Below are 13596 nucleotides of genomic sequence, written 5' to 3' on the forward strand. Positions count from 1 at the left end.
AAATATAAAATAATTGAATCATTTTATTCACTTTGTCGTTAGTTATCTAATGGTGTGATGACTTGTCATTTTTTATTATTTATAAAAAATAATTAAAAAAAATAAATGGTAAATTTCATCGTTCCTAATTGAACTTTATTTTTTTTATTTTGCTCATTCAACTATAAAATAAAAACATAAGGTGGTTGAATGCCATCGTCGGTCAGTGTTGACTGTCGTAAATAATGGTCGTTCGGTCCCAAATTAATGGGTCGTTTCGCCTCGAAACCATGAGTCCAAATCCAACCTCTATTTTGTCGGAACTTGCTCTGAAGTCCACGAATCAAAGATTGTAAGTGAGGAAGCCGAAACGTTTTAGTCGAGATTCACGAATTTTAGGACATTTTCAGGTGAAACAGTCACTAGAATCGAACTCAAAAGGTCAAGATGAACCGACCCATGAATTTTGAGATCAAACGACCACCGTCAACGACAGTTGACAATGGGCAGAATAAAAAATGACGTGGTGGTGGTTGGCGAAAGCCATGGGAGAAAGAAGAGTATCTGAAATGACGTCGTTTTTGTGTATATTTGAGTTTTTCAAAACGACATAGTTTTTATGTTAGTATCATGTCATAACACTGTTAAAAATTTAACAGAAAAGTGAACAAAATGATTTAATCTGTAAAATTCACTTAGTAAAATAGAAAAATTGAAAGTAATGTGAGCAAAATAGAGAGAGTAAAGTTCAGTGAAGAACTATATAGTTTACCCCTTATTTTATTTTATTTTATTTTTAAATCTTATTTTTCTTAAAAGTGATTAAGAAAAAGAATTGCAAAAGATGTATTTATGGATGTAATTAGGGATGAGTATGGGTTGAGTTGGATTTTTCAACTGGCCTAAACCTATAAACCTTTCACCCGAAACTGATTTGAGTTTAAGAGTAATTTCATCTTATCTAATCCTATTCGATTTTTTGAGATTAAACTCAAACTCGACCCGATCATGCTCGAAATAAATATATTTATAAAAATATTATTTTTATTAAATAAAAATAGGGATCTAATTGAAAAAATATATAAAAGGGTTATTATTGTAATATCCCTAAATATATAAGATAAATTTACATTATTTTTCATGTTTAGTCGGGTCAAATATTTTTCACCCTAAACTCAAATCCTACTTGACTCGAACATTTTTTCTAAAAAATTGATCTGACCTGACCCAAACTCAAAATTTTTTATTATAAAAAAGGCCTTATTGGATCGAAACTCGTCGAGTTCGAATGTCATATCCATCCGTAAATGTACTGAGTTTTTTTATTGCCTTAGTCTTGATTAAACATTAAATTTTGTTTGTCAGAATTTAGTGTTTGGTGATATTTTTTTCTTTTGAAGTTTATTTTAATTTTAATATATATATATTTAATTTGATATAATTTTTTATTTAATAAAATTATATTTTTATTGGTGCGTGAATTCAATGTAATATTTATATATATTTAATTTGATATAAGTTTTTTATTTAATAAAATTATATTTTTTATTGGTACGGGTGAATATAATATAATATTTATTTGAAAGACTCTCAACTATTTGATATTAGACTTATATACTCGTGCAAACCTCGTTTAAACACGAAAACTCAAAGGATAATAACAATCTTTTTAAGTTTTAACCACTAAGTTAATTTGTTTCATACAATTACATACATTTTTAATGATATTAATAGTAAAAAATAAAAAATTTCTCTTTAGAGAAATTGAATTTGAGCATATGTGTTTGTATAAAATATGTACATCATTAATAAATTAAATAAATATTATATCATTAACATTTCATATTATTGGAAAAGAAATATATAAAATAAACTAATATGATATGTTTACTATAGGTCTAATCCTAAAAACTAAAACCTTAGCCGCTCTTTCCTTTCCCCTCTCTTTCCCTATTTTTTTTTTCAATACAACTTGTATCAATTTTTATAGATTAAATCAATATTTTCTTTTTTGATTTATTTAGCATACGATAATATCGATTTTAATACTGATTGTTGATCACCGGTTGTCTTTTATCTCTCTTTATTTATTTTTTATTTTTTTAGTTTATTAATAAAAATAATTCTATCTTTTTGACATATTTATCTCTGTCTTTGTAGTACGTTTTTCTATGATTTTTGGTGATTTTTTATCGTTTGACTGTTGTTTTCGTTTATTTTTTTAGGGTTGGATTTGATACCGTCGCGACTGATTAAGATGGTGCTTATTTGTTATCATGCTGATCTTCCATGTTTTTGATCATCAGATTGATTTGGATACACATTTTACGCTCGTTGATAGTTTTCTCACGTCGCTTGGCTCTGATTTACGATTTTTTCAGTATCTTTCAATAGCTTCATCCCCTTTTTATAGTTCGTTTACCTATACTAATAAGATTTATTAGTATTTTTATTTTGTTCAAGCATTGGTTAGGTTTTTTTTAACATTTTTCTTTTATGGTCATTGTGTAATTTAGGTGACTAGTTTTTGTGTCTATAGTTATAGGAAAATGTCATAATTATAATTTAGTTTACGTTTATCATTATAATTATAAATCTTAATTGTAATTCTAGATATTTTCTATTTTTAATAAAATTGGATGATATTTATAAAAAAAATTAAAATGATTATCTTAGATTAAATTAATTTATTTTTTATATTTGATTTTATCTTAATTTCAACTCTCTAATTTCAATAGTACAAAAACTTATAAGTAATTTGATACTCGCTAAGTGTATTGGTCTAAAGCCCTAAGTAGCAAAAAAGAAAGAATATTCATTTCATCTATCAACGTATCTCTTCCAAAGAATTTTATTATCGCCATCCATCGCTCACCACCGGTGGGTGATCCTTGCGCCGCCAGCTGCCATCCGAATATCATGTAATCGACTAATTCGCACAAAAAAGAACTATTGAATCTGATATATTGCCTAAAATTCTGAATTAGTTTTTTCTCTGCAAAAATAAATCCTATATCTTCCTTTTGTGTTTCTTTTTGTTTAGTTGAATCAATTTCCATTCGATCGGTAGAGCAATTAGGGTTTCCGAGAATATTATCAAGAAACGGAAATGGACGACAGCTGTGCAGTTTGCGCTGACAATTTAGAATGGGTTGCCTACGGCGCTTGTGGTCATCGGGACGTTTGCTCCACGTGCGTCTCACGTCTCCGCTTCATCTGCAACGATCGCCGCTGCTGCATCTGCAAAACTGAATCCAACGTCGTCTTAGTCACTAAGGTTAGGTCTCTCCCTCTTTCTCGGATTGTTCCCGATCTCAATTTTGAATTAGCGTTCTTGGTTTTCTCTGATTTACTAATTAGGTAAAAAAAATCGAATCTTTATCAGCTGATGGAAATCACTAAGCTGAGTTCGGGTTCTTGTGCTTTAACTTATCCTATAAAATGTATCCTCAAGTTTGAATCTTTATTAGCGCCGTGGTTCTGTTCCAGGCTTTAGGGGATTATACTAGGATGATAAATGATTTCTCAGTGTTGCCATCTGATGCAAGAGAAGGACGGGTTATTTCCTATTGGTACCATGAGGATACACAAGCCTTTTTTGATGACGTTGATCACTACAGAATGATCAAGGCAATGTGCAAGCTTTCATGCAGTGTATGTGACAAGATGGAAGAGCAGCCAAATGATGAGGCGAAGAGGCGAGGGAAGTTTCGGAATATTGAACAGCTGAAAGGTCATTTGTTTCATCGACATAAATTGGTTATGTGTAGCCTGTGTTTGGAAGGCCGGAAGGTGAGGTTAATATGTAACAGTTTTAATGAAAATGTGACTATGGTGTAGCATGGTTCTTTTTTTGATGAATTGATTGTTTTTCTATTAACATAAGGTGTGCATTTATTGATGTAGGTTTTTATCTGCGAACAAAAGCTGTATACTAGAGCACAGTTAAATCAGCATATAAACACAGGTGACTCTGAGGTGGATGGAACTGAGAGTGAGAGAGGTGGCTTCATGGGGCATCCAATGTGTGAATTCTGCAAGAAGCCATTTTATGGAGATAATGAGTTATACTCGCACATGTCTACAGAGCACTATACATGTCATATATGCCAAAGGTAGTGAGGCTATTTCTAGTATAGATTTTACAACTTAACTAGTGAACTTGTTTTTTTGGATGATTCAATTTTTATTGTCCAATGCAGGCAGCATCCGGGACAATATGAATATTACAAGAATTATGATGACCTTGAGGCAAGATGACTTATAAGTTTCTTCTGTTATTCTTTTATTTTCTTTTCCTTGTAAAGTTTAATGAAATTTCAAAAATTGTTTGCCACAGCTTCATTTCCGCCGAGACCATTACCTTTGTGAGGATGAGGCTTGCCTTGCCAAAAAGTTTATTGTCTTACAGTCTGAAGCTGAACTAAAGGTGATGCCTCGGGAATATATATTTTTTCTCTCATTATTTGAGTATGTACTTAGTATAGCTCAATTTTTTTTTGGTTCACTTAAAGTTCTTATTTTTTTCGTTCTTACCCTTTCAGAGGCATAATACCATTGAACATGGAGGCCGCATGTCTCGAGCACAACGTAGTGCTGCTTTACAAGTATGTATCACCCTTCTAAATAATAGACTTAACATAAGCTTGGTTCTTCCCAAGTCATTCTCTGATATGCTTCCATTTGTAGATGAGTTGGTTACTTAGTTCTTTTGTTAATTAATTGTACTTTTGCTAGATTCCAACAAGTTTTCGGTATCGGCGAAGTAATGAAGATAATCTTCGTGGAAGGGGTCGAACATTTCAGCGTGATGCATCTGATAATGACTATCAACTTTCGATGGCCATTGGGGCAAGTTTGGGGATGACAAGTGATCCTCCAGCATCATCGTCTAGGGCACAGGCTGCTTCTCATCACAGTGACACAAACGATATTGATCCGCTTGTTCAACCACTTGAATCATTATCTACAATAGATGCTGAAACATCTTCAAGATATCTTCAAGCATTGGGGGCAAGCTCTAGGGGTGGACCTTTGCAAGAATATTCTTTCCCTCCTCTCCCCGTGGCCTCCAGCACCAGTCAACAAAAGTCTGATCATAGCTCAGGTTTGCCTAATAACACCATGGCAGCACGTCTACGGCGCCAGAAGAATGGGAATAAAAATGTTTGAGTTCTGCTCAAGCATGGCCAGCAGCAAGTCGTAGGACTGCACAAGCATCAAGTAGTTCAAGTCAGGTTAGATCAACAGCAAGTGTTGCTGCTGTAACACCACTTGCTAATGGTAATGGTAACAGGGCTGCACAGTTGGGTTATGCCAGCTCCACTCGTGCACAGGTTCCAGCTCCGTCTCAGGCCCAGGCTCGACCCACAACAGCAGGTATGTTACTGTCATCTAGTTCTCGGACCAGCTCAGCCAACATGAGTAGGATTAGCCACTCTTCATCAGCTCCAAATCTCCATGATGGGGGATACTCAGAACCATCTGCTTCTGATTTTCCTCCAGTTTCTGCCGCACAAAGGCACAAGCAATCCTCAAGCAACCAGGTGCTGATGCAGATGGAAGAAGTTCGTTCAGCCAATAAATCTTTGGTTGAAAAGATGCGAGCCGCTCTTGAATATGATGAAGAAAAATATACTGCTTTTAAAGAAATATCTGGACAGTATCGTCAGGGCTTAATAGGCACAAACATATATTTGGATTATGTACAACAGCATGGCTTGTCACATCTAGTTCTTGAGCTGGCTAGACTCTGCCCTGATGCTCAGAAGCAGAAAGAGCTAGCTGACAACTATAATGCTCGTTTACAAAGCAATGGTCTGGAAGAGAATGGCGGGGCCCAGGTCAGTGTGCGGTTGAATGAGAAGGATACCTCTAAGAAAGGGAAAGGGAAGTCTGTGGATGCTGCAGGCAGTAATTCAAAGGTTCTGAGCAGTGTCCGCAAATTGCAGTCAAGTTATAAGACTTCTGAAGAAGAGGTGGAAGTGCTATCAAAGGATGGTTACTGTCCTTCCAAAGGCAAAGCAAAGGTGATGGTTGAGGAACAGCGGGTGCAACTAAATTCAAGCAATCAGCCATCAATAAAAATCGAGGGCCAAAATGAGTCCTTACATGTGGAAGTTGGATCCGGGGATGGAGGTGGTGGCAACAAGCAGCGAAAGAAAACTTCAAAATTTCACCGAGTGCGGCTTGGTGATGGTTCAATGGCATCACTACTAGATCTCAAAAATTCTGAGCCAAACCCTGAACCGTTGAATGACAAGGATGATGGCAGCCAGAACTCAAATGGAGCATTGCCTGTACGGGGTGTTTGGAAGAAGGGAGCGAAAAATCTCTTTTCATGATAGGTGATAATGCCAAAATCTTACCAGAAGGTGTTTGGCTCGCTTATTTAAAAAAATATAGAAAATGACCTGAAAGTGCCGTCAAACGAGATCGAGTTTTGGTATGACGTTCTTGAAAGCTGTCAATATATGGAGAAGATTCTATTAGTTGTAAGGAGTTGCAAGAATTTTTTCTACTTATGATGATTAGCTACTATTACATTTTACCAACATGCTAATTATTTCAAGGTGAGAATGATCATGGAATCTGGACATGTTTGTTACAAAAGAATGCAAGGTTGAAGACTTTTGGTTTGTTTTAGCACTCGTAAAGATTCTTATATGCCGTTTTAGTTTTGTTCCTCTTACTTTGCTTCCGTGCCGTGCAAATAATTCCTTTGCTGGAAATGAATTAGTCTTAACCTTGATGCAATGACAAGTTGGATTGATGCTTGCTTAAATTTGGTTTGTTGGATCATAGGAAATTCCACTGGCAAAACCAAATTACCAGGCTGAGCTTTCACAACCCAAGGTTTTCTTGCCGCTGTAACACATACAGTAATCCGTCGTCCACTTTCAAATATTCGTGGGCTCGGAAAATGTTGGTCGAAACAGAATTGTATGAAAGAAAAGAACAACCATCTGTTTAAAGAGCTGTGTGAAACTGTGAATGAATTGTCCACAGGAGGAGCCGTTAATGAGGTTCCCACTTTGGGTTGTGGTTCTCAAGTTCTTTTCATCTAGAATCAGCAAAGATGATCAAGTCTTTGAATGCACTGTCGTACATGGACTCATTTGTAGCTTGCCTTATGATACTTTAGCTTGTAAAGTTGTTATAAGATCCTAAACCCTCGAACAATAAAAAATTTGCAGCGTCAGTAGCAAATACCACCCAATGTAAGGCCTTTCCTTATTAGTCGATCGTTTTTTCAAGTGCCAGTCGACATGCGAATCCGAAGAAGAGTGGTCTGACTTTCCATTTGTTTTACTTCCAGGAGAAGCGCATTCGAACAGAGCTCATTTAACCTTTGCCAAAATGGATGAATTGCTAGTTGCCACCTTGACTTGCGGTGGTCGATCATCTCACTGGAGAGTTCAACCAAAACAAGTGGTAAAAGGGAAAGAAAGAGAATTCAAAGTCCAAAAACTGAACGAATGGGATTTATTAGCGTGATTAATATTAGGGTAAATTACACATTTAATACCTAAACTATTAGTTTTGATCTATTTTAATACTTAACTTTTATTTTTTTTAAATCATATCTAAAGTTTAGTTTTGTTTCATTTTTAGTACTATGTCGTTAAAAACTGTAGTTTTTGTTTCATTTTAGTACATCCGTTCAAAATTTAACATAAGTTTTGAAAAAATTACAAGTTTAGGTACTAAAACGAATAAAAAATTATAGTTTAGGTACTAAACACATTAAGTTTTTAATGATGTGGTAGTAAAATGAAATGAAAACTAAACATTAGGCATGTTTTTGAAAAAATTGAAAGGTTAAATACTAAAACGAACCAAAACTGATAATTTATGTAATAAACACGTTAAGTTATTAATGGTGAAGTAATAAAATAAAATGAAAACTAAATATGATTTTGAAAAAAATAAAAGTTTAAATACTAAAAAAGATCAAATATAATATAATTTAGATATTAAATATGTAATTTATCCTTCATATTACTTTGTTGTGTCAAAGTCCAAAGTTGCTTTGAATGATTGCTTCCTCCATTGTTTACTAACAAAAACTTGTCAAATTTATTTCCTTCAATTGGATGAGATCATGAGAGTCAGAACTGATGACTTGGTCCATCATTTATGTACAACCTTTTACTTCTCTAAAAACAATTCAAGTTAATAATTGCCATATAATACCTTACTAATCCCAACGACAAACTATTAACAAGGGTAAACTATAATATTGACCACTCAACTATTTAGTCCTTTCACTTTTGTTATCGATCTTTCAATTTTATCAATCAGACAACTTAACTATTTAATTGTTTTAATAAAGCCATTTATCATTATCTATTGACGAAAGTCCTAACCTGACAGTTAAAGAAATTGACATAATTATATTTAGTTCTCGATACTTATATATTATATCCATTTGATGCTATTAATTTAATTTAATAAATTTAATTGTATAATCATATTGTGACACTTGTCATACCACTACGAATGGAATTTTTTTTTAATTTAATTATTATATTTTCCACCCAATCACATGGCGACACGTGTCACCATTGGATTGGATGGAAAATTGGTAAAAAAAGAAGAAATCTCAAAAGCGGAGCCTTGGGGGGAATCGAACCTAGATAAGTTTGGATGATAAACCAACGCCCAAACCACTAAGCTAGAAGAAGTTCTTGGCTTCTAAGTACTACATAAAAATATAAAGATATTGTATAAAAGAAAGAAAAAGTAAAAAAAAAAGAAATAATATCATATATATATATATATATATATATATATATATATATATATATATATATATATATATATATAATTCAATTTATTTTTTTAACAAATATACGAAATATTTAATAGAATTAACATATATATATATATATATAACCATTAAATTTATTTTTGCAACTTAAGTAATAATTTTAATTTTCTTACTAATAATTTTATAGATATAAACTAATTTATTTTATTAAAATATTTATGAAATTATTTTTAAAAAATAAATTATTTGATAGAGTTAATAATAATTTATATATAATCATCAAATCAAAATTTTAACTTAAGTAACAATTTTAAAAAATTATTAATAATTATATATATATATATATAAACTCAAAAATATTTAAAAGATTAAACTATTTGATAAATTTAACAAAAAATAATATATAAATATAACCATTTCGTAATTTTTAATAGTAAGTGGATTATTATGTATTTTATCCAAAATTTTATACTTAATAAAATAGATCTGTAAATAAACTCACATTTCGCCATTGTAAATCAAATTTGGTATGACATTGTTAATTGCTGATTTTTTTTTTTGTTGAATACAGGTGAATGAGGGCAGCCTAGCTGCCCGTTATATCAGCTAATAACAACTCCTTATCTTCCTTTGGGGGATTTTTCAGAAATACAGTGTCTTCCTGCTGTTTTCACATTTGTTTGGCGACGAGATCAACAACACGATTGACCTCTCTTGGTATGTGTCTCAGATCAACAACCCAATTACTCCTTAACAGTTTTTCTATGTGTTGAAGAATCGTTAACTTTCTTTATTCAACCGATCTGTTCTTGATTAGGTTAACATCCTCCTTATTATCTAATTCCAATATCACATTTCTTTCCCCCCTCATCCAAGCTACTCTTAAGCCCTCATTAATACCCCACAATTCTGCTTCAGGATAGTACAAATTCCTATTTTCTGTCAAATCCCCAACGCCAGATTCTATTATGATCTCTTGCAACCACTCCACGCATTGCTTCTCTAGTATTCTGACGCTTGGTTCCATTTGTGTTGATCTTACATCAATTGATATATGGTTTTTGCCATTTGATCCGGGTATTATTTTTAGTTTGAGAGTTACCAATGTTTGTTGTTTCAGAGTTCAACATCTCTTGAGTAAGTCGAATCACTTGTTGAATAATTGATTCTCTTTCAATCATTTCTGGGTCAAAGATCGTCTGATTCATTCTCTTCCAAATGTACCAGATTGCAGAGCTGAAGAAGATAGACCAATTTTCAACTCTTGGAGTAGGGGATTGGGTTAATTCATGGTTTTCGAGGATTCAATTATCAATATTGTTGCTTAGGAATTGCTCAATTTTCCCGGTTCTAGCAGCTCCGTCCAAATCGATAAGGCTTTAGGGCAAAATCTCTACACATGATTAATGTCTTCAGTCTCTTAACTGCACATAGGGAATATTTCATCAATCGTCATGTGTCTGCGTGTTCTCTTCGAATTGGTCAGTATTTTATTTCTTCCAATAAGCCATAGAAATGTTTTAATTATGGGAATGTTATTTTGATTGGAAATCATGCACCATAGTTTCTCTTCCGTAGTACTGTTAATGTTTGCAATCCAATTGTATGTAGATTTAACTAAGAACACCCTTTTCTCCGAAGGGATTCAGCCCAGAGAATATGCAAAGTTCTCTTCCACTGGAGGTGGCGTGGCTTTCAGCATATTAATAACTTGAGACGGGAGTAACGTTGTTAGCTTATTCCAATCCCAGGTACCACTCTGATTGACTATATCCTTGACTTTAGCGTTGTCATTTTCCACTTCCATTGGTTGGTTACACAGTCTGGATAGAGTTCCTTTATTCTCTAACAATATATCGTGCCAAAATTCAACATGGTTCCCGTTGCCAATATTCCAGCATAGGTTCTTCTTAAACTTGGGCCATAAGGAGCATATGTGATTCCATAAATGTGATCCTCCCTTTTTTTCTAACTCTTCTGGTAGTATCTCTTTCATCTTGTATTTTCTTCTCATCACCTGCACCCACAGAAGATCAGTTCTATTACTAAGTTTATAAGCTAATTTAAAGAGGAAAGCCTCATTTTGGGTTCTTAAGTTCTTTAAGCCTTGTCCCCCTCCTTTGATAGGTTTACAGAGAACATCCCAGCTCACAAGATGAACTCCCTTTTTCTCATTAGTATTTCCCCAAATAAAATTCCTGATTAATCTTTCAAGCTAATTGCACGTTCCTTTGGGAATCATAATTGATTGCATGGTGTAGGCTGGAATAGAAGAGATGACCGATTTGGCAAGCATAATCCTTCCCGCCATTGATAAAGATTTAGTTTTCCAACCTGTGAGCTGATCTTTAACTCTTTAGATGATGTTGCTATAGGTTTGCTTGTTGATCCTACTATGCAGCAGGGGAACTCCCAGGTAATTACCAAGGTTCTCAACCTCCTTAATGCCAAGCATACTAGTTATAGTATCCCTTGTATGGGCTTTAACATTGCTGGAGTAGTAGATATTGGTTTTTTGCAGGTTCACTTTTTGTCCCGAACTACTACAGATTTTTTTAAGGGTGCTTTGAATAACTTCAATTTGAGAGCTATTAGCTTCTGCAAAGAGAATGAGATCATCTGCAAAGAAAATGTGAGAAAAGGTTGGGCTGTTTTTAGACAACTTGATAGGTTTCCATCTTCCTTGTTCCACAGTTAAAGAAATCTCTTGTGTTAATCTTTCCATGCAAATAACAAAAAGGTATGGCGATAATGTATCACCTTGTCTAATTCCCCTAGAAGGTTTGAAAGGCTCCATGAGTTCCTCATTCCAGTTAATTTGAATTGTCATGAAGCTAATGCAGTTCATTATAGGCATATTAATCTTGTTAGGCAAACCCAAATTCTCGATGGTATTTTTCACAAAAGACCATTCCAGTCTGTTATAAGCTTTCTCGAGGTCAATTTTGATTGCCAACCACCCTTTTTTCCTTTTTTTTTCTTCATAGAATTGATATCTTCTTGTGCTAGAGTAATGTTGTTAGTGATAACCCTGTCCGGGATAAAGCTTGTTTGGCTATTGGAAATGATTGTTGGTAGAATAGGCTTAAGGCGGTTTACAATGACTTTTGTAATAATTTTGTAAGTAACCTAACATAGGCTTATGGGTCTAAATTGAGCAATTCTCTCATGATTTTCAACCTTGGGAATTAAGACTAGGCTCGTTCTATTTAATGCTTCATCAATTTGTCCACCATTAAGACAATGTTTGACTAGAGAGCAAACATTCTCACTAACAGTGTCCCAATTATTCTGATAGAAGCTAGCGTGAAAACCGTCCACTCCAGGTTCTTTGAGAGGACCTATACTGAATATTGTTTCTTTAATCTCGTTATTAACAAATGGCCTGTCAAGCCAATCCCATTGATCCTGTTTCAACTTAGGGAAAAACCTTTGGTTATCAAATGTTTGCATGATCGAATGATCGCTAGTGAAAAACTTCTCATAAAACTCCTTGACAAAGGTTTTAAGAATTTCCTGATTATCACACCAAGTATCAAAGTCGATTTTTAGAGCTGTTATAAACTTCATTCTACCTTTAGCTATCGCACAAGAGTAGAAGTATTTGGTATTTTTATCTCCGTGTTTAATCCACTAGCATCTAGCCCTTTGAGCCCAGAGTAGTTCCTCGTTTCTCAATATAGTGTCAAGCTCAATTTTGAGATCAGTTTCAAGTGTTGACAGTCTGGTAGAGTTGTAGTTGCGTAGGGCTTTATCAATTCCTTTCAATCGAGCAATGATTCTTTTCTTTTTCTGATTAATGTTACCAAAAGTTTTACTATTCCAAACCTTGATGTTTTGCTTGATATGGTTGAGGCTCTCCATTAAGCTATCTTGTTTAACCCATTCCTATTTCAGAAAATGATCAAAATCAGGGTGATCCATCCAAGCTGCCAAAAATCTAAAAGGTTTGTTTTTATTACCAGTGGAGGGGTTAATAGTATGGAGAAGAATAAGATAATGATCAGATCCAATACGGTCAAGATGGTGCACCCTAGTTTCCGAGTATAAATCTAGCCACTTCATATTCATAATGCACTGATCAAGTTGTTGCCATAGGTTACCCCTATGTCAAGTAAATTCATCCCCCTAGTAATTAACATCGATCAATTCATTGTTAAAAATAAAGTCTTGAAAGTGTTTGCTCCCTCCTCTGTAACGATTGCTTCCACCAATTCTCTCTTCGGGTCTCAGAATGTAATTAAAATCACCTAATAGAATCCAAGATTCATTATTGTAAGGCTTAAGCTTAGAGAGGAGATCCCATAACTTACACTGAATGGTTGGGTTGAGGCTAACATAAACTGCTGTAAAGTAGTTCTCACAGTTATTGTTTATACATTTGAAGCGAACGTGGGCATATTGATTGGAGACATTCAACATCTTAACCTCAACCGAATTATCCTAAAGCACCAGATGCCTCCACTATGACCCTGAGCTTCAATTCTAAAGGAGTTATTGTAACCCATATTATTTATGATTTATATGCTCTTCTACCACTTATGTGTGTTTCCATCAGAGCAATGATCTTAGGCTTGTGAATATTCACACAATCTTTGAACTGTCTTCTAAAGGAGGGTTTGACTACCCCTTGGGTGTTCCAAAACATAATCTTCATATTAGTGAGATAGAGGATTGTTACTATATGTCAGCTCCTTTTCCTTCTGTTTAATTTCTTGAAACTTGTTCTGATCATTTTGCTCCACTAGGTGGTCTTGGTTTATTGTAGGATTAGTGATATCAGAAGGAGCAAAGTTTCCTGAATTCATGATGTTTTCTTGGATCCATTCCGATAAGAGTGGAAC

At 34.1% G+C, this 13596-nt stretch overlaps 1 pseudogene; it reads left to right on the forward strand.

Annotated features, from left to right (window-relative positions):
* The first annotated feature begins 2791 nt into the window (after positions 1-2791).
* LOC120193056 lies at positions 2792-6520 on the forward strand (annotated as a pseudogene).
* The last annotated feature ends 7076 nt before the right edge of the window (positions 6521-13596 follow it).

The sequence above is a fragment of the Hibiscus syriacus genome, unplaced genomic scaffold (assembly GCF_006381635.1).
Source record: "Hibiscus syriacus cultivar Baekdansim isolate YM2019G1 unplaced genomic scaffold, ASM638163v2 tig00116984_pilon, whole genome shotgun sequence".
In the NCBI taxonomy this organism is placed as follows: domain Eukaryota; kingdom Viridiplantae; phylum Streptophyta; class Magnoliopsida; order Malvales; family Malvaceae; genus Hibiscus; species Hibiscus syriacus.